Genomic DNA, 22,358 nt, shown 5'->3' with positions numbered 1-22,358 from the left:
TGTGTGATCTGGATTCTGAGTACCTAAACCTACATCATGAAAAGATGTAGCACAGAGTATGCGTCAGTACTTGGAATGTACTGAGCATCTAGGATATACAGTTTAGCTAAAGAAAATACATAACTGAAAAAAGTATACTGAGAAATAATATAATTTGCACTGAATGTAAAAGATGAAATATACTGAAGACTAAGCTAAATGCAATGGCAAAGTACTAATCGTGAACATGACATATTGAAAATGAATGCTGAAATATAACTAAAGATCTGGTCAAATAAACTGAAGTCTCAATGTGGAAGCTACACCATTTGAGCAAAACATGGATTCCAATGTATACGTCCCTTCGAGAGGACCTAGTATACCTTGCCAGTGGTATAAAGGCATGACATTTTGATGTATACACCCCATCGATATGACCAAATATACCTTTCTAGGGGTATAAAGACATGAATGACGTGCTCACTAAAGCTGATGATAAACAGAGGGGACCGATAAACCTACGGGAGCACGTAGTTTTGGGACTATGAGGGTATGCTGAACCCTAGTCCAACTCGCTCTAAGTGTACTCCCAACTCGAATGTATATGACACAACCAAACTGAAATACTAAAAAGCTCAATGTTCTGACAGACAAATCTATGAATGCAACATTTAGGTACTAACAATGAAACATTCTTATCTGGAGAATGTATATCTGTTTAAATTGACCTAGCAAGTGTAATTCAGAACTAAAAGAATCTACACAACTAGGGTTCTAAGTTTCATGCAAGGAACTAAGCAACAATGTTACAAAAACATGATAATCTGATTAAGGACACTATAATAGCTAAATCACAACAATTTTCTATAGTTCTAGAAACCCTTACTCTAAACAAGATAAAGGGAATCAAGAATCTGACTGAATTCTGGGGACCTAGTGGATGAAAGGAATCCACCAGTGAAATCCCACATACCTTGTGACGAAATCTACGGTGAAATCCTTCAATTTCAGGGCTGAAACTTTGAAGAATATAGTTGCATGTTCTTGGGATTTTGGTTGACTTTTCCTCTTCTTTATGCTCCAAGTTTTGATAATTTTAAGTTAACGAGGGTTTTGGGTAAGTCCAACTAAGTTATTAGGCTTAGACTGAGTAGAATGACGTAGCTTAAGCATAAAATGACAAAGTTTAAGTGCCCAACGCATGGGAAAAAGACCTAAATGACCCTAAATTAAAAGTTGTCAAAAGACACCCACGGAAGGACCTACTGGCTGTAGGTCGACCTACAAACTGTAGGTGGGTCGTCGGTTTACTTTCCCCGATAGGGCTTTACAAAAATGAGCATAACTCTATACTCGAATATGGGATTTTAGTAAACTTGGTGGCGTTGGAAAGAGAATTCAATTATCTATCATTTGGTAGTTCACGGGTCACCTAATTATTTTTATGGTAAGGGTTATGACTATTTGAAGTTGACCCAACAACAATTTCCCTCTAATTGGTTGCTAACCCACACATACGGTCAGACCTACGGTTTGTAAGTCCAACCACGGATCGAATTGATGGACAATGGGTGGGATCAGAGACCATAAATATTTGGTCCTCAATGACGGACCCCACCTACGGATCGTGTGTTAGACCACGGACCGTCGGTAGCTTCCGTTGTTCTTGCACCAGGTCTGGATATCTACAATTTATTCTATTTTCTAAAATCCACGATGTTACAATATCTCCCCTAGGGAACATTCATCCTCGAATGAAGACTAAACAAGCTAAGTATGGAGGGAAAAAGCTGCAATCCCTACCACTAAGTACTAGAAACTGATATCTAACTGAACTGAGTTCCAAGGACTTGCAAATATGCTGAAAATGCAAGAACAACTCAAGAAACAAGGTATTAAGACTAAATTTATGCAAGAGTAAACTGAGAGACTGGAGAGGAAATTAATATCTCAAGCTGAAACCGAATTAGAATGAAAGAGATGAGGATACTTGGCCTTTATGGTTATTTCAACTACTTATCCACCTGAGGAATACATAAGCGACTATCTCCCCCTAGGGAGAAAACCTCTATTTTCTGTTATTGAATTGCACTTTCTTAGTGAAATCATATAGGATCAGTGTCCTGTTTTCCCTTAACCTCCGCTACCAATGAAGGTTCTGATCTATTCTGGACTATCACACGTCCATTTGATGTGTCCGTAAGACTAACTCCTAAGCGAGCAAGCCAATGAACATCTTTTTCTAATTCCTTCCTTTTTTTCCACAACACGTGCTACACCACCCTTTAGATTACCTTTCTAGCCTTCAGGTAAGAGATAATTCGACCTATAGGCACTGACCTACTACCTTTCAATTCTAAGACTGGCTCATTGGAAACTGAAACCTAAAGATCCCAGTTCTACAATCGACTGAGGCATAAGAGGAATTTAACCAATCCATGCCTAGAATGATATCGAAATCCACTATTTCTAATTCTACAAGATCTACTAAAGTTACTTTCTAATAGACTGTTATAGGGTAATTTTTGTATACCCGTCTAGATATAACTGGGTCACCAACTGGAGTAGAGTCTGAGAAGGGTTCTTAAAGAGTTCCTAGATTGACAACGAAGTTTATTGCTATATAGGGAGTTACAAAAGACAAAGTAGCCCTTGTTGTGTTGTTTTACAACTGAGTGAACCATATGTGAGTTACCTACTTAGGCTGGTAGGATGCCAATCCCACCCTATCACTACAAGTCACTTGCATCACTCCCAAGATTTTGTTAACCTCTTCAATTAAATTATGTGGGTCCTCACCAACTTGCGACCCTAAAAATTCAGGCGGATTCACCCTAACAAAATCTCAAACTCAAGTTGTTAATGATCCATCATTCTATTAGTAAGAACTGGAACCTGTTGATTGTTTTGACTAGCCATACTCTAATCCAAAAGGTGAATCGCATTCCGAAATTCTTCATTCGAAACCTTATGGTCTGGGACTAGAGGAACTGCACTTACGTTGCGTGCATTAGCATTTTGTGGGTAAGATCTAACAGGAGGCATGGTCTTAAGCATATAATGACGGATTAGGATGAGGAAATTGGATCATATGCATGATAAAAGTAACAGAGGGAGTGAAGTTTTCTTAAAACAATTCGTAGCCTCCTTCTCATTAGATGTGGTGCACTTCACACCCATGGAAAATACTCTACTTAGTGGGGCTTTTAGACATTCTTGGATTCTTAAACCTAATCCCCTGATACCAAGTTTGTCATGCCTCGAGGGAACCCCTGGACGTAAACATGGGACCTAGAATCATTAATGACCCCAAGTTAACCTTGAGCAAGCATATCATAAACATACTAAAATATTACTAAATAAATATACCAAATGGAAGATTAAACATTGATAACTAAAATTAGGGAATACCTAATACTGATATGAATATACAAACGACTATGAATTTAATAACAACTGGAGAATCAATCTCAAAACTAAAACTGAATCTAGTACTATGTTTGAAAAAGCCTCTAACTGACTATAGTTAATGGGAAATGCCCTCAGCTAACTCTAGCAAAACTAAAAACTGAATATAAAAGAATAAAGTGTAAAGCATGTCTCTTTTCCTCTAAATATGAGGCTCACCACTGAAGCTGCTGAGCTGGAGATTGGAAATAGATCTATGTGTGATCTGGATACTGAGTACCTAAACCAACATTATGAAAAGATGTAGCGCAGAGTATGCATTAGTACTTGGAATGTACTAAGCATCCAGGATATACAGTACAACTGAAGAAAATATATAACTGAACAAAGTATACTGAGAAATAATATAATTTGCACTGAATGTAAAAGCTGAAATATACTGAAGGCTAAGCTAAATGCAATGACAAAGTACTAATCGTGAACATGACATACTGAAAGTGAATGCTGAAATATAACTGAAGACCTGGTCAAATAAACTGAAGTCTCAATGTGGGAGCTACACCATTTGAGCAAAACATGGAGTCCAATGTATACGTCCCATCGAGAGGACCTAATTATCTTTGCCAGGAGTATAAAGGCGTGACATTTTGATGTATACACCCCATCCATATGACCAAATATACGTTGATAGGGGTATAAAGACATGTATGACGTGCTCACTAAAGCTGATGCTTAATAGAGGGGACCGATAAACCTATGGGATCACGTAGTTTTGGGAATATGAGGGTATGCTGAACCCTAGTCCAACTCGCTCTAAGTGTACTCCCAACTCGAATGTATATGACACAACCAAACTGAAATACTAGAAAGCTCAATGTTCTGACAGACAAATCTATGAATGCAACATTTAAATACTGACAATGAAACATTCTTAACTGGAGAATGTATATCTGTTTAAACTGATCTAGCAAGTGTAATTCATGAACTAAAAGAATCTACACAACTAGGGTTCTAAGTTTCATGCAAGGAACTAAGCAACATTGTTACGAAAACATGATAATCTGATTAAGGACACTATAATAGCTAAATCACAACAATTTTCTACAGTTCTAGAAACCCTAACTCTAAACAAGATAAAGGGAATCAAGAACCTGACTGAATTCTAGGGACCTAGTGGATGAAAGGAATCCACCAGTGAAATCCCACATACCTTGTGACGAAATCTATTGTGAAATCCTTCAATTTTAGGGCTGAAACTTTGAAGAATATAGTTGCATGTTCTTGGGAGTTTTGGTTGACTTTTCCTCTTCTTTATGCTCCAAGTTTTGATAATTTTAAGTGAACGAGGGTTTTGGGTAAGTCCAACTAAGTTATTAGGCTTAGACTGAGTAGAATAACATAACTTAAGCATAAAACGACAAAGTTTAAGTGCCCAACGCATGGGAAAAAGACCTAAATGACCCTAAATTAAAAGTTGTCGAAAGACACCCACGGAGGGTCCTACTGGATGTAGGTCGACCTACAAACCGTAGTTGGGTCGTCCGTTTAGTTTGCACGAATGGGCTTCACAAAAATGAGCATAACTAAATACTCGGATATGGGATTTTAGCAAACTTGGTGGCGTTGGAAAGAGAATTCAATTATCTGTCATTTGATAGCTCACGGGTCACCTAATTATTTTTATGCTAAGGGTTATGACCATTTGAAGTTGACCCAACAACAAGTTCCCTCTAATTAGTTGCTATCCCACACATACGGTCAGACCTACGATTTATTAGTCCAACCACGGATCGAACTGATGGACAATGGGTGGGATCAGACACCATAAATATTTGCTTCTCAACGACGGACCCCACCTACGAATCGTGTGTCAAACCATGGAGCGTCGGTAGCTTCCGTGGTTATTGCACCAGGTCTGGATAGCTACAATTTATTCTATTTTCTAAAATCCGAGGTTTTACAATATCTCCCCTAGGGAACATTCATCCTCGAATGAAGTCTAAAAAGCTAAGTATGGAGGGAAAAAGCTGCAATCCCTACCACTAAGTACTAGAAACTGATATCTAACTGAACTGAGTTCTAAGGACATGCAAATATGCTGAAAATGCAAGAACAGCTCAAGAGACAAGGTATTAAGACTAAATTTATGCAAGAGTAAACTGAGAGACTGGAGAGGAAATTATTATCTCAAGCTGAAACCGAATTGGAAGGAAAGAGATGAGGATACTTGGCCTTTATGGCTATTTCAACTACATATCCACCTGAGGAATACATAAGCGACTATCTCCCCCTAGGGAGAAAACCTATACTTTCTGTTATTGAATTGCACTTTCTGACTGAAATAATATAGGATCAGTGTCCTATTTTCCCTTAACCTCCGCAACCAATGAAGGTTCTTATCTATTCTCGACTATCACACCTCCATTTGATGTGTCCGTAAGACTAACTCCTAAGCGAGCAAGCTAATGAACATCTTTTTCTAATTCCTTCCTTTTTCTCCACAACACGTGCTACACCACCCTCTAGATTACCTTTCTAGCCTTCAGGTAAGAGATAATTCGACCTATAGGCAGTGACCTACTACCCTTCAATTCTAAGACTGGCTCATTGGAAACTGAAACCAAAAAATCCCAGTTCTACAATCGACTGAGGCATAAGAGGAATTTAACCAATCCATGCCTAGAATGATATCGAAATCCACCATTTCTAATTCTACAAGATCTGCAAAGGTTACTTTCTAATAGACTGTTACAGGGTAATTTCTGTATATCCGTCTAGATATAACTAGGTCACCAACTGGAGTAGAGTCTGAGAAGGGTGGTTCTTAAAGAGTTCCTAGATTGACAGCGAAGTTCATTGCTATATAGGGAGTTACAAAAGACAAAGTAGCCCTTGTTGTGTTATTTTACAACTGAGTGAACCATATGTGAGCCACATCCTTAAGGTGGTAGGATGCCAATTCCACCCTATCACTACAAGTCACTTGCATCAGTCCAAAGATTTTTTTAACCTCATCAATTAAATTATATGGGTCCTCACAAACTTGCGACCCTCAAAATTCAGGCTAATTCATCTTAACAAAGTATCAAACTCTAGCTGCTACTGATCCACCATTATTATTAGTAGGAACTAAAATATGCTGATTGTTCTGATTAGTCATCCTCTCAGCCAAAAGGTGATCGCAATCCAAAATTTTGCGTTCGAAACCACATGGTCTGGGACTAGATGAACTGTATTTGCGCGACGTGTATTAGCATTCTGTTGGTAAGCTCTAACATGAGGCATGAGTTTAAGCATATAATGATGGATTAGAATGAGGAAATTGGATCATATGCAAGATAAGAGTAAAAATGAGAGTGAAGTTAACTTAAAACACTTCCTAGCCTCCTTGTAATCAGATGTGGTGCACGTCACACCCATGAAAATGATTCTACTTAGTGTGGATTTTAGACATCCTAGGACTCTTAAACCTAATCCCTTGATACAAAGTTTGTCATGCCTCGAGGCTACCCCTAGACGTAAACACGGGACCTTGATTCATTAATGACCCCAAGTTAACCTTGAGCTGGCATATCATAAGCATACTAAACTATTACTGAATAAATAAACCATACGGAAGCTTACACATTGATAACTAAAATTGGGGAAAACCCAATACTGATATGAATATATAAACGACTATGAATTTAATAACAACTGTAGGATCAATCTCAAAACTAAAACTGAATCTAGTACTACGTCTAAAAAAGCCCTAACAGACTATAGTTACTAGGACATTCCTCTAGCTAACTCTAGCAAAACTAAAAACTGAATAAAAAGAATAAAGTGTAAAACATGTCTCTTTTCCTCTAAATATGAGGTCTCATCACTGATGCTGCTGAGCTGGAGATTGGGAATAGATCTATGTGTGATCTGGATGCTGAGTACCTGAACCTACATCATGAAAGGATGTAGCGCAGAGTATGCGTCAGTACTTGGAATGCACTGAGCATCCAGGATATACAGTATAGCTGAAGAAAATACATAACTGAACAAAGCATGTTGAGAAATAATATAATTTTCACTGAATGTAAAAACTGAAATATACTGAAGGCTAAGCTAAATGCAATGACAAAGTACTAATTCTGAACATGACATACTGAGACTGAATGCTGAAATATAACTGAAGACCTAGTCAAATAAGCTGAAGTATCACTGTGGGAGCTACATCACTTGATCTAAACATGGAGTCTGACGTATACGTCCCATCGAGAGGACCTATTATACCTTGCTAGGGGTATAAAGGCGTAACATTTTGATGTATACACCCCATCGATATGACCAAATATGCCTTGCTTGGGGTATAAAGAAATGAATGACATGCTCACTAAAGTTGATGCTCAACAGAGGGGACCGATAAACCTACGGGAGCATGTAGTTTTGGGGCTGTGAGGGTACGCTGAACCCTAGTTCAACTCGCTCTAAGTTTACTCCCAACTCGAATGTATATGACACCACCAAAATGAAATATTAGAAAGCTCAATGTTCTGCCAGACAAATCTATGAATGCAACATTTAAATACTGACAATGAAACATTCTTAACTGGAGCATGTATATCTGTTTAAACTGACCTAGCAAGTGTAATTCATGAACTAAAAGAATCTACACAACTAGGGTTCTAAGTTTCATGCAAGGAACTAAACAACAATGTTACGAAAACATGATAATCTGATTAAGGACACTATAATAGCTAAATCACAACAATTTTCTATAGTTCTAGAAACCCTAACTCTAAACAAGATAAAGGGAATCAAGAATTTGACTGAATTCTAGGGACCTAGTGGATGAAGGTAATCCACCAGTGAAATCCCACATACCTTGTGACGAAATCTACGGTGAAATCCTTCAATATCAGGGCTGAAACTTTGAAGAATATAGTTGCTTGTTCTTGGGAGTTTTGGTTGACTTTTCCTATTCTTTATGCTTTAAGTTTTGATAATTTTAAGTGAACGAGGGTTTTGGGTAAGTCCAACTAAGTTATTAGGAATAGACTGAGTAGAATGACGTAGCTTAAGCATAAAACGACAAAGTTTAAGTGCCCAACGCATGGGAAAAAGACCTAAATGACCCTAAATTAAAAGTTGTCGAAAGACACCCACAGAGGGACCTACTGGCTGTAGGTCGACTTACAAACCGTAGGTGGGGTCGTCGGTTTGGTCTGCGCGATAGGGCTTCACAAGAATGAGCATAATTCTATACTCGGATATGGGATTTTAGCAAACTTGGTGGCGTTGGAAAGAGAATTCAATTATCTATCATTTGGTAGGTTATGGGTCACCTAATTAGTTTTATGCTAAGGGTTATGACCATTTGAAGTTGACCCAACAATAATTTCCCTCTAATTGGTTGCTAACCCACATACACGGTCAGATCTATGATTTGTAAGTCCAACCACGGATTGAACTGATGGACAATGGGTGGGGTCAGACACCATAAATATTTGGTCCTCAACGACGGACCCCACCTACGGATCGTGTGTCAGACCACGGACCGTCGGAAGCTTCCGTGGTTCTTGCACCAGGTCTAGATAGCTACAATTTATTCTATTTTCTAAAATCTGAGGTGTTACAATATCTCCCCTAGGGAAAATTCGTCCTTGAATGAAGTCTAAACAAGCTAAGTATGGAGGGAAAAAGCTGCAATCCCTACTACTAAGTACTAGAAACTGTTATCTACCTGAACTGAGTTCCAAGGACATGCAAATATGCTGAAAATGCAAGTACAGCCGAAGAAACAAGGGACCAAGACTAAATTTATGTAAGAGTAAACTGAGAGACTGGAGAGGAAATTATTATCTCAAGCTAAAACCGAATTGGAAGGAAAGAGATGAGGATACTTGGCCTTTATTGCTATTTCAACTACTTATCCACCTGAGGAATACATAAGCGACTATCTCTCCCTAGGGAGAAAACCTCTACTTTTTGTTATTGAATTGCACTTTCTGACTGAAATAATATAGGATCACTGTCCTGTTTTCCCTTAACCTCTGCTACCAATGAAGGTTCTGATCTATTCTTGACTATCACACCTCCATTTGATGTGTCCATAAGACTAACTCCTAAGCGAGCAAGCCAATGAACATCTTTTTCTAATTCCTTCCTTTTTTTCCACAACACGTGCTACACCACCCTCTAGATTACCTTTCTATCCTTTAGGTAAGAGATAATTCGACCTATAGGAACTGACCTACTACCCTTTAATTCTAAGACTGGCTCATTGGAAACTGAAACCAAAAGATCCCAGTTCTACAATCGACTGAGGCATAAGAGGAATATAACATCTACCTATCTTAGTTAGTTGGCAGCTCCGCATCATCGCGGACAAGAAGTCAAAGGCAAATATCTCTTTGCGCCCCTCTTCAGTCAATGCTTTGGCCTTCAGCCGAGTTTTGATGACACCCACGCCACGTTGGTCGTTGGTAAAACACCCGTTGGTTGTCGAATACAGTCAATATCTGTGATAAGCTTCCTTCTCATCCGAAGCAACGAGAGATGCCACAACCCAGACAGCTTTGAAGTAGAGTCACTTCCAATAGCTTCAGTAAAGCTCTAAAAATACGAGAAATCTCAATTAGTGGAAATTTCAGTGGTTGGTTCTTGAATCGATTCCATTTCTGGTTCCCCAAGACACGAGTGTTATTCCGTGAAATAAATTGAATTTCAAATCATTCACTTGCTTTAACTACTCATGCAATGGATGTAGGAGCATCAACTCCGTTCCTGTGGGCTTTTGAGGAGCGGGAGAAATCGTTGGAATTCTATGAAAGGGTCTCGGGAGCCATTCCTTTTTTGGCGCTGTCCTGACACTGATGAGTATCACTTAGGCCATCATTCATGATTTTCTAAAGTTCTAGAAACCCTAACTCTAAACAAGTGTACTCCCAACTTGAATGTTTATGACACAACCAAATTGAAATACTACAAAGTTCAATGCTCTGACATACAAATCTGAGAATGCAACATTTAAATATTGACAATGAAACATTCTTAACTGGAACATGTATATCTGTTTAAACTGACCTAGCAAGTGTAATTCATGAACTAAAAGAATCTACACAACTAGGGTTCTGAGTTTCATGCAAGGAACTAAGCAACAATGTTACAAAAACATGATAATCTGATTAGGGACATTATAATAGCTAAATCACAATAATTTTCTAAAGTTCTAGAAACCCTAACTCTAAACAAGATAAAGGGAATCAAGAATCTGACTGAATTCTAAGGACCTAGTGGATGAAAGGAATCCACAAGTGAAATCCCACATACCTGGTGACAAAATCTACGTGAAATCCTTCAATTTCGGGGCTGAAACTTTGAAGAATATAGTTGCTTGTTCTTGGAAGTTTTGGTTGACTTTTCCTCTTCTTTATGCTCCAAGTTTTGATGATTTTAAGTGAACGAGGGTTTTGGGTAAGTCCAACTAAGTTATTAGGCTTAGACTGAGTAGAACGACGTAGTTGAAGCATTAAATGAAAAATTTTAAATGCCCAACACATCCGAAAAAGACCCAAATGACCCTAAATTAAAAGTTGTCGAAAGGCACCCACGGAGGGACCTACTGGCTGAAGGTCGACCTACAAACCGTAGGTGGGGTCGTCGGTTAAGTCTGCCTGACAGGGCTGCACAAAAATGAGCATAACTTTTTACTCAGAGATGGGATTTTAGAAAGCTTGGTGTCGTTGGAAAGAGAATTCAATTATCTATCATTTGGTAGGTATGGGTCACCTAATTATCTTTGTGCTAAGAGTTATGACCATTTGAAGTTGACCCAACATAAATTTCCCTTTAAGCGGTTGCTAATCTACACCTACGGTCTGACCTATGGTCTGTAAGTCCAACCACGGACCGAACTGATGGACAGTGGGTGGGATCAAACACCATAAATATTTGGTCCTCAATGATGGACTCCACCTACGGATCGTGTGTCAGACCACGGACCGTCGGTTGCTTACGTGGTTCTTGCACCAGGTCTAGATAGCTACAATTTATTCTATTTTCTAAAGTCTGAGGTGTTACAATATCTCCCCTATGGAAAATTCATCCTCGAATGAATTCTAAACAAGCCGAGTATGGAGGGAAAAAGCTGCAATCCCTACCACTAAGTACTAGAAACTGATATCTAACTGAACTAAGTTCCAAGGACATGTAAATATGCTAAAAATGCTAGAACAACTGAATAAAAAAGGTACTAAGACTAAATTTATGCAAGAGTAAACTGAGAGAGTGGAGAGGAAATTATTATCTCAAGCTGAAACCGAATCAGAAGGAAAGAGATGAGGATAATTGGCCTTTATGGCTATTTCAACTACTTATCCTTTTGAGGAATACATAAGCGCCTATCTTCCCCTTGGGAGAAAACCTCTACTTTCTGTTATTGAATTGAACTTTCTGACTGAAATAATATAGGATCACTGTCCTGTTTTCCCGTAACCTCCCTACCAATGAAGGTTCTGATCTATTCTGGACTATCACACCTCATTTGATGTGTCCGTAAAACTTAACTCCTAAGTGAGCAAGCTGATGAACATCTTTTTCTAATTCCTTCTTTTTTTTCCACAAAATGTGCTACACCACCTTCTAGATTACCTTTCTAGCCTTTAGGTAAGAGATAATTCGACCTATAGCACTGACCTACTACCCTTCCATTCTAAGAGGAATATAACCAACCCATGCCTAGAATGATATCCAAATCTACCATTTTCTGACTCTACAAGATCTATTAAGGTTACTTTCTAATAGACTGTTATAGGGTAATTTCTGTATACCCGTTTAGACATAACTGGGTCACCAAGTGTAGTAGAGTCTGAGAAGGTTCTTAAAGAGTTCCTAGATTGGCACCGAAGTGTATTGCTATATAGGGAGTTACAAAAGACAAAGTAGCCCTTGTTGTCTTGTCTTACAACTGAGTGAACCATATGTGAGCCACATCCTTAAGGTGGTTAGATGCCAATTCCACCCTATCACTACAAGTCACTTGCATCAGTCCAAAGATTTTGTTAACCTCATTAATTAAATTATGTGGGTCCTCACAAACTTGCGACCCTAAAAATTCAGGCAGATTCATCCTAACAAAATCTCAAATTCTAGCTGCTACTGATCCACCATTACTATTAGTAGGAACTAAAACCTGTTGATTGTTCTGATTAGTTATACTCTAAGCCAAAAGGTGATCTTAATCCGAAATTTTACATTCGGAACCACTTGGTCTGGGAATAGATGTACTGCACCTGCGTTACATGCATTAGCATTCCGTTGGTAATCTCTAGCATGATGCATGTCTTAGCAAATAACGATGGATTAGAATGAGGAAATTGGATCATACGCACGGTAAGAGCAACAAAGAGAGTGAAGTTTTCCGAAAACACTTTATAGCCTCGCTGTCATTGGATGTGGTGCACTTCACACCCATGAAAATGATTATAGTTACTGTGGATTTTAGACATCCTAGGACTCTTAAACCTGATACCTTGATACCAAGTTTGTCATGTCTCGAGACTAACCCTGGACGTAAACACGGGACCTAGAATCATTAATGACCCCAAGTTAACCTTGAGCTAGCATATCATATTCATACTAAAATATTACTGAATAAATATACCATCCGGAAGCTTAAACATTGATAACTAAAATTGGGGAATACCCAATACTGATATGCATATAAAAACGACTATGAGTTTAATAACAACTGGAGGATCAATCTGAAAACTTAAATTGAATCTAGTACTATGTCTAAAAAATCCTCTAACTGACTATAGTTACTGAGCATTCCCTAAGCTAACTCTAGCAAAACTAAAAACTCAATCAAAAGACTAAAGTGTAAAGCATGTCTCTTTTCCTCTTAATATGAGGTCTCACCACTGAAGCTGCTGAGCTAGAAATTGGGAATAGATCTATGTGCGATCTGGATGCTGAGTACCTGAACCTACATCATGAAAGGATGTAGCGCAGAGTATGCGTCAGTAGTTGGAATGTACTGAGCATCCAGGATATACAATATAGCTGAAGAAAATACATAACTGAACAAAGCATACTGATAAATAATATAATTTTCACTGAATGTAAAAGCTGAAATACACTGAAGGCTAAGCTAAATGCAATGACAAAGTATTAATCCTGAACATGACATACTGAGACTGAATGATGAAATATAACTGAAGACCTGGTCAAATAAACTGAAGTCTTATTGTGGGAGCTACACCACTTGAGCTAAACATGGAGTCCGATGTATACGTCCCATTAAGAGTCCCTAATATACCCTGCCAGGGGTATAAAGGCGTGACATTTTGATGTATACACCCCATTGATATGACCAAATTTACCTTGATAGGGGTATAATGACATGAATGACATGCTCACTAAAGCTGATGACCAACATAGGGGACCGATAAACCTACAGGAGTACATAGTTTCTGGACTATGAGGGTACGCTGAACCCTAGTCCAACTCTCTCTAAGTGTACTCCAAACTCGAATGTATATGACACAACCAAACTGAAATACTAGAAAGCTCAATGTTTTGACATACAAATCTGAGAATGCAACATTTAAACACTGACAATGAAATATTCTTAACTGTTGCATGTATATCTGTTTAAACTGACCTAGCAAGTGTAATTCATTAACTAAAAGAATCTACAAAACTAGGGTTCTGAGTTTCATCCAAGGAACTAAGCAACAATGTTACTAACTGAGCTGAGTTCCAAGGACATTTAAATATGTTGAAAATGCAAGAACAACTGAAGAAACAAGGTACTAAGACTTAATTTATGCAAGAGTAAACTGAGAGACCGGAGAGGATATTATTATCTCAAGCTGAAACCAAATCGGAAGGAAAGAGATGAGTATACTTGGCCTTTATGGCTATTTCAACTACTTATCCACCTGAGGAATACATAAGCGACTATCTCCCCCTTGGGAGAAAACCTCTACTTTCTGCTATTGAACTGCACTTTCTGACTGAAATAATATAGGATCACTGTCCTGTTTTCCCTTAACCTCCACTACCAATGAATGTTCTGATCTATTCGGACTATCACACCTCCATTTGATGTGTCCGTAAGACTAACTCCTAAGCGAGCAAGCCGATGTATATCTTTTTCTAATTCCTTCCTTTTTTTCCACAACATGTGCTACACCACCCTCTAGATTACCTTTCTAGCTTTCAGGTAAGAGATAATTCTACCTATAGGCACTGACCTACTACCCTTCCATTCTAAGACTGGCTCATTGGAAACTGAAACCAAAAGATCCCAGTTCTACAATCGACTGAAGCATAAGAGGAATATAACTAATCCATGCCTAGAATGATGTCCAAATCTACTATTTCTATCTCTACAAGATCAGCTAAGGTTACATTCTAATATACTGTTATAGGGTAATTTCTTTATAACCGTCTAGATATAACTGGGTCACCAACTGGAGTAGAGTCTGAGAAGGGTTCTTAAAGAGTTCCTGGATTGACACCGAAGTATATTGCTATATAGGGAATTACAAAAGATAAAGTAGCCCTTGTTTTCTTGTCTTTCGACCGAGTGAACCATATGTGAGCCACATCTTTAAGGTGGTTGGATGCCAATTCCACCCTATCACTACAAGTCACTTGCATCAGTCAAAAGATTTTTTTAACCTCATCAATTAAATTATGTGGGTCCTCACAGACTTGCGACACTAAAAATTCAGGCGGATTCATCGTAACAAAATCTCAAACTCTAGCTGCTACTGATCCATCATTACTATCAGTAGGAACTAGAACCTGCTGATTGTTCTGATCATACTATGAGCCAAAAGGTGATCGCAGGCCGAAATTCTGCATTCAAAACCACATGGTCTGGGATTAGATGAATTGCACTTGCGTTACGTGCATTAGCATTCTGTTGGTAAGATTTAACATGAGGCATGATCTTAAGCATATAACGATGGATTAGAATGAGGAAATTGGATCATACGCATGATAAGAGTAACAAAGAGAGTGAAGTTTTCCTAAAACACTTCATAGCCTCCCTGTTATTAGATGTGGTGCACTTCACACCCATGAAAATGATTATAGTTAGTGTGGATTTTAGACATCCTAGGACTGTTAAACCTAATCCCCTAATACCAAGTTTGTCATGCCTCGAGGCTACCCCTGGACGTAAACACGAGACCTAGAATATTACTGAATAAATATACCATGAGGACGCTTAAACAGTGATAACTAAAAGTGAGGAATACCCGATACTGATATGAATATATAAAAGACAATGAGTTTAATAACAACTGGAGGATCAAACTCAAAACTAAAACGGAATATGAAAATCCCTCTAACTGAATAAAGTTGTTGGGACATGCCCCCAACTAAATCTAGAAAAACTTAAAACTAAATAAAAATACTAAAGTGTTAAACATGTTTATTTTCCTCAATATTTGAGGTCTCACCACGAAGCTACTGAGCTGGAGATTGGGAACCGATCTATGCGTGCTCTGGATGTTGAGTACCTCAACCTACATCATGAAAGGATGTAGCGCAAAGTATGCATCAGTACTTGGAATGTACTAAGCATGCAAGATATACAGTATAGCTGAAGAAAATACATAACTGAACAAAGCATACTAAGAAATGATATAATCTGAACTGAATGTAAAAGCTGAAATATATTGAAGGCTAAGCTAAATGCAATGACAAAGTACTAATCCTGAACATGACATACTCAGACTGAATGTTGCAATATAACCGAAGACCTGGTCAAATAAACTGAAGTCTGACTATGAGAGCTACTATTAATCAACAATAAACCACGTGATCTATACATGGAGTCTGATGTTTAGGCCCCATCGAGAGAACCTAATATACCTTTCCAGGGGTCTAAAGGCGTGACTGTTCGATGTATACTCCCATCGATTTGACCCAATATACCTTGCTAGGGTATAAAGGCATGAATGGCGTGCTCACTAAAGTAGAGGCCCAATAGAGGGAATCGATAAACCTACGAGGACACGTAGTTCTGTGACTATTAGGGTAAGCTGAACCCTAGCCCAACTCGCTCTAAGCTTACTCCCAACAGAAATGTGTATGACACAACCAAACTGAAATACTAGAAGCTCAATGTTCTGACATACAAATCTGAGAATGCAACATTTAACTACTGATAATGAAATATTCTTAACTGGAGCATGTATGTCTGTTTAAACTGACCTAGCAAGTGTAATTCATGAATAAAAAGAATCTACACAACTAGGGTTCTGAGTTTCATGCAAGGAACTAAGCAATAATGTTACGAAAACATGATATTCTAATTAAGGACACTATAACAGCTAAATCACAACAATTTTCAAAAGTTCTAGAAACCCTAGGTCTAAAAAAGATATTTGGAATCAAGAATCTTAATGAATTCTAGGGACCTAGTGGACGAAAGGAATCCACCAGTGAAATCCCACATACCTGGTGATGAAATCAACGGAGAAATCCATCGATTTCGGGGAAAAAACTTTGAAGAATACTGTTGTTTAATCTTGGGAGCTTTGGTCGACTTTTCCTCTTTTTTCTGCTCCAAGTTTGGATGATTTTAAGTGAATGAGGGTTTTGGGTAAGTCCGACTAAGTTATTAAGCTTAGACTGAGTAGAATGATGTAGTTTATGCCTAAAATGATGAAATTAAGTGCCCAACGCATGGGAAAAAGACCTAAATAACCTTAAGTTAAAATTTGTCGAAGGCCATCCACGGAGGGACCTACTGGCCGTAGGTCAACCTACCAACCGTAGAAAGGGTTGTCGGTCAAGTCACCCCGATAGGGCTTCACTTAAATGAACATAACCTTTTACTCGGAGATGGGATTTTAGAAAACTTGGTGGCGTTGGAAAGATAATTCAATTATCTATTATTTGGTAGGTCATGGGCCACCTAATTTTTTTTTTTGCTAAGGGTTATGACCATTTGAATTGACCCAACAACAATTTCCCTCTAATTGGTTGTTAACCCTAACCTATGATAAGATCTACAATCCAACCACGGACCAAACTGATAGACCGAGGGTGGGATCTAAGACCATAAATATTTGGTCCTCAACGATGGACCCCACCTGCGGACCGTGTGTCAGACCACGGACCATCGGTGGCTTCCGTGGTTCTTGCACCAGGTCTGGAAAGCTATAATTTATTCTATTTTTTGAAATCATAGACGTTACAATATCTCCCCTTGAGAACATTCATCCTAGAATACAGTCTAAACAAGTTGAGTTTTGGAGGGAAAAAGCTGCAATCCCTACCACTAAGTACGAGAAACTTATATATAAGTGAACTGAGTTACATGGACATGCAAATATGCTGAAGATGCAAGAACAGCTGAAGGAAGAAGGTACTAAGATTGAATTTACACAAAAGTAAACTGAGAGACTGGAAGAAAAGAGATGAGGATACTTGGCCTTCATGGCTGCTTGAACTACTCATCCATCATAGGAACACATAAACGACCATTTCCCCCTTGGGAGAAACCTCTACTTTCTGCTGTTGAACTGAACCTTCTGACTGAAATAATATAGGATCAATGTCCTGCTTTCCCTTAACCTCCGCTACCAATGAAGGTTCTGATCTATTCTGGACTATCACACCACCATCTAATGTGTCCGTAAGACTAACTCCTAAGCGAGCACGCCGATGAACATCTTTTTCTAATTCCCTTTTTTTTTTCCTTAACATGTGCTACACAACCCTCTAGACTACCTTTCTGGCCTTAAGGTAAGAGATAATTCGACTTATAGGGACTGAGCTACTACCCTTCCATTCTAATACTACCTCATTGGAAACTGAAACCAAATGATCCTAATTTTACAATCGACTGAGGCATAACAGGAATGTAACCAATCCAAGCCTAGAACGATATCGAAATATACCATTTCTAACTCCACAAGATCTGCTAAGGTTACTTTCTAAGAGACTGTGACAGGGCAATTTCTGTATACCCATCTAGCTATAACTGGGTCACCAACTGGAGTAGAGACTGAGAAGGGTTCTGAAAGAGTTCCTGGATTGACACAGAAGTTTATTGTTGTATAGGGAGTTACAAAAGACAAAGTAGACACTGTTGCCTTTCCACTGAGTGAACTATATATGATCCACATCGTTAAGCTGGTAGGATGTCAATTCCACCCTATCACTACCAGTCACTTGCATCACTCTAATGATTTTCTTAACACTGAAATTTTGTTGGTCCTCACCAACTTGCCATCCTAAAAACTCAAGCGGATTATTCCTAACAAAATCTCGAACTCTAGATGCTACTGATCCACCATTACTATTAGTAGGAACTGGAACCTGTTGATTGTTCTGATCAGTCATACTCTGAGCCAAAAGTCTAGGACTAGAAGAACTACACTTGTGTTGCATGCATTAGCTTTCTATGGGTAAGCTCTAAGAGGAGGTATGATCTTAAGCATATAACGATGGATTAGAATGAGGAAATTGGATCATACGCACGATAAGAGTAACAAAGAGAGTGAAGTTTTCTTAAAACACTTTGTAGCCTCCTTCTCATTAGATGTGGTGCACTTCACACCTATGAAACGGACTCTACTTATTGTGGCTTTTAGACATCCTTGGAATCTCAAACCTAATGCTTTGATACCAAGTTTGTCATGCCCCGAGGCTACCCTCTGGACGTAAACACGGGATTTAGGATCATGAGTGAGCCTAAGTTAACCTTGAGCTGGCATATCATAAGCATACTAAAAATTTACTGAATAAATATACCATGCGGAAGCTTAAATAGTGATAACTAAAAGTGAGGAATACCCAATACTGATATAAATATATAAAAGACTGAGTTTAATAACAACTGGAGGATCAAACTCAAAACTAAAACATAATCTAATAATATGTCTGAAAAAGCCTCTAACTGACTAAAGTTGTTGGGACGTGCCTCCAGCAAACTCTAGCAAAACTAAGAACTAAAGTTTAAAGCTTGTCTATTTTCCTTGAAATATGAGGTCTCACCATTGAAGCTGCTGAGCTGGAGATCGGGAACCGATCTATGCATGATCTGGATACTAAGTACTTGAACCTACATCATGAAAGGATGTAGCGCAGAGAATGCATCATTACTTGGAATTTAATTGAGCATGCAAGATATACAATATAGCTGAAGCAAATAAATAACTGAACAAAGCATACTGAGAAATAATATAATCTGAACTGAATGTAAAAGCTGAGATATACTGAAGGATAAACTAAATGCAATGACAAAGTACTAATCCTGAACATGACATACTGAGACTGAATGCTGAAATATAACTAAAGACCTAGTCAAATAAACTGAAGTCTGACTGTGGAAGCTACTATTAACCGATAAAAAACCAAATGAGCTAAACATGGAGTCCGATGTATACGCCCCATCGAGAGGACCTAATATATATTGCCAGGGGTATTAAGGCATGACTGTTCGATGTATACACCCCATCAATATGACCCAATATACTTTGCTAGGTGTATAAAGGCATGAATGACTTGCTCACTAAAGCTGATGCCGAATAGAGGGGACCGATAAAGCTATGGGGGCACGTAGTTCTGGGACTATGAGTGTACGCTGAACCCTAGTCCAACTCGGTTGAAGCCATTCCTATCTGGAATGTGTATGACACAACCAAACTAAAATACTCGAGTGACTTTTTGAGAGAAAAGTGCATAGTTGAGTGACTTTTGAGTTTAAAATTCAAAGTTGAGTGAATTTCTGAGAGAAGAATGCATAGTTGAGTGACAATATGAGATATTAACTCTGGTTGAGATTATAGGTGTCATCACGACTTGTAAATATGGGTTGTGACATAGAAAAATCTCAAATTAATAGTTGAAACTTTTGTGATCTGAACCCCACACCATCATTATAAAAATTTTAAAAATAACAAATAAAAACAATTAGAAAAAATCCATCGAATTTGTATGACAGTAGAAAAAAATTATATTATGGCAAAAACATACTAAAACAAATAGGGTTTTTAAGTTCTGGATCAGCTTAACAACATAGTAACAAGTCAAGCTTGGTGCACAAAACATCTTGCATTTGCACAGGGCCTGGAGAATCTAACAACATAGTAGTAATTCAATCCTGGTGCACAAGCATCCCGTCGAGTCCGACAAATTTATTTAACAACATAGTCTCTATAATAATGGATGTCTAAATTTTGTCTCCTCTGACAGTCTTGATATCATCAACAATAGTTATAGCATCCATTGAAATACCAGCAAGCCCTCTTTTTGAAAATCCAGCACAGTAGAGCCTATTCTCTCCTTTCCAATGATTTGGAAACTTATTCATCAATGTTCCATCGTCAAAAAATATAGAGCTATAATGCTGCATTAAAAAAAAGTAATAAAATTGTACATGTTTTAGAAAAAGATAGTGAAATTATAGTAAGTTATATTAGATAATTTGCAAAATATACCTTTAGCCATTTGGAAACAACATTTTTGTATCCAGTAGCAAAAATGATTGCATCAAATTTGTGTTCTTTCCCATTCTCAAACACTACTGTACGTTCCTTTATTTCTGATATTCCGGGAAGTACCTAATTAATAATTCACCAAATACATAAACCACACAAATTTAACTTACAGACAATATATAAAAACTGTACACAATTTTGTAGGGAAAATGCATAAGTACCCTCTCAGCCTATGCCCGAAATCCCAGAGACACACCTAACCTTTACTAAGGTCCTATTACCCCCTAGAACTTATTTTTTAATTAATTTTCTACCCCTTTTGGTCCTACGTGGCACTATTTTGAAAAATTTGTCAACACATGCTGGGCCCACAAGAATAGTGCCACGTAGGACCAAAAGGGGTAGAAAATTAATTAAAAAATAAGTTCGAGGGGGTAATAGGACCTTAGTAAAGGTTAGGTGTGTCTGTGGGATTTCGGGCATAGGCTGGGGGGGTACTTGTGCATTTTCCCCTATTTTGTATGCAATAGTAATCTAATTTAGGCTTTATTTTTTAGATGTTGTAATTGAGTAGTTGTAACATATAATTCATGCTTAATAAATATAGTATTTTAAATAATAGAAGTGTAAATGTATGTATGTATGTATGTATTTCAATAAACGGGAAATTTATATCTTTTTGAAAGCTTTCTTCATCACCTCATATAAGTTTTTTAATTTACAAAAGAACTAATTTTTTTCATATTTGCTACTTGAATATAGATAAGCAGTACAAAGTGGATGCTGATGAAGATGCAACATTAATGGAAGTTCCCATATCCTTTATCACATCCCAAGAATCAAAAGTTGATATTATTGAGGTAAGTTTTTGTAAAGTTCCTCTGATTATAAGGTGCTTTCTTGAACAATTTTTTGTATAATTTTCTCCTTGTTTTGGGTTAAGTCTTACATTAATGCCAAAAATGATAGGTCTTTCAAGATAAGTTTTGTCGATATGTTATTATTGACTATTACAGAATTAATGGTTATAATGTATGAAGAGAGTTTTTAATTTTAAAAATAAACTAAAAGTAAAAAATATGCCTCATATTTGTTTTAAGATTATATATAAGACGTCTAAATATGAATGTGTATATGAATGATAAGATGTGCATTAAGAATCTCTTAATAGACTACTCAATATTAAGATGATGTATTAAAATTTAAACACTAAGTTATTAGACTGCTTATTATCGAACATACAAATATGTAAGAAGTTTGATTAATTTAAAATATTATAAATATGAAGTTTAGGAAAAATGGATAAATGATACTAAACTTGTACCGAATTTCTAGTATCACACTCAGACTCTCTGGAGGACCTAGTATCCCCTTGAATATTTTTTTTAAAAGCTTTCTTTTGACATTTATCCAGTGTGACACAAGCCCAAATTTGATTATGAAAGAATATAATGATTCATGAGATTAAATTTCAATTGAAGTGTGAATGAAGGGTTTCTATTTTTACTTTGTTGGAAGTAGTTT

At 37.6% G+C, this 22,358-nt stretch overlaps 1 pseudogene; it reads right to left on the bottom strand.

Moving 5' to 3' along the window:
* Window positions 1-20,566: 20,566 nt before the first annotated feature.
* The window catches only part of LOC125877036 (probable indole-3-pyruvate monooxygenase YUCCA10), a 16,059-nt pseudogene continuing 14,267 nt past the window's right edge, over window positions 20,567-22,358 (bottom strand).

The sequence above is a fragment of the Solanum stenotomum genome, chromosome 9 (assembly GCF_019186545.1).
Source record: "Solanum stenotomum isolate F172 chromosome 9, ASM1918654v1, whole genome shotgun sequence".
Taxonomy (NCBI): Eukaryota; Viridiplantae; Streptophyta; class Magnoliopsida; order Solanales; family Solanaceae; genus Solanum; species Solanum stenotomum.
This window is presented reverse-complemented; position numbering and strand designations above follow the sequence as displayed.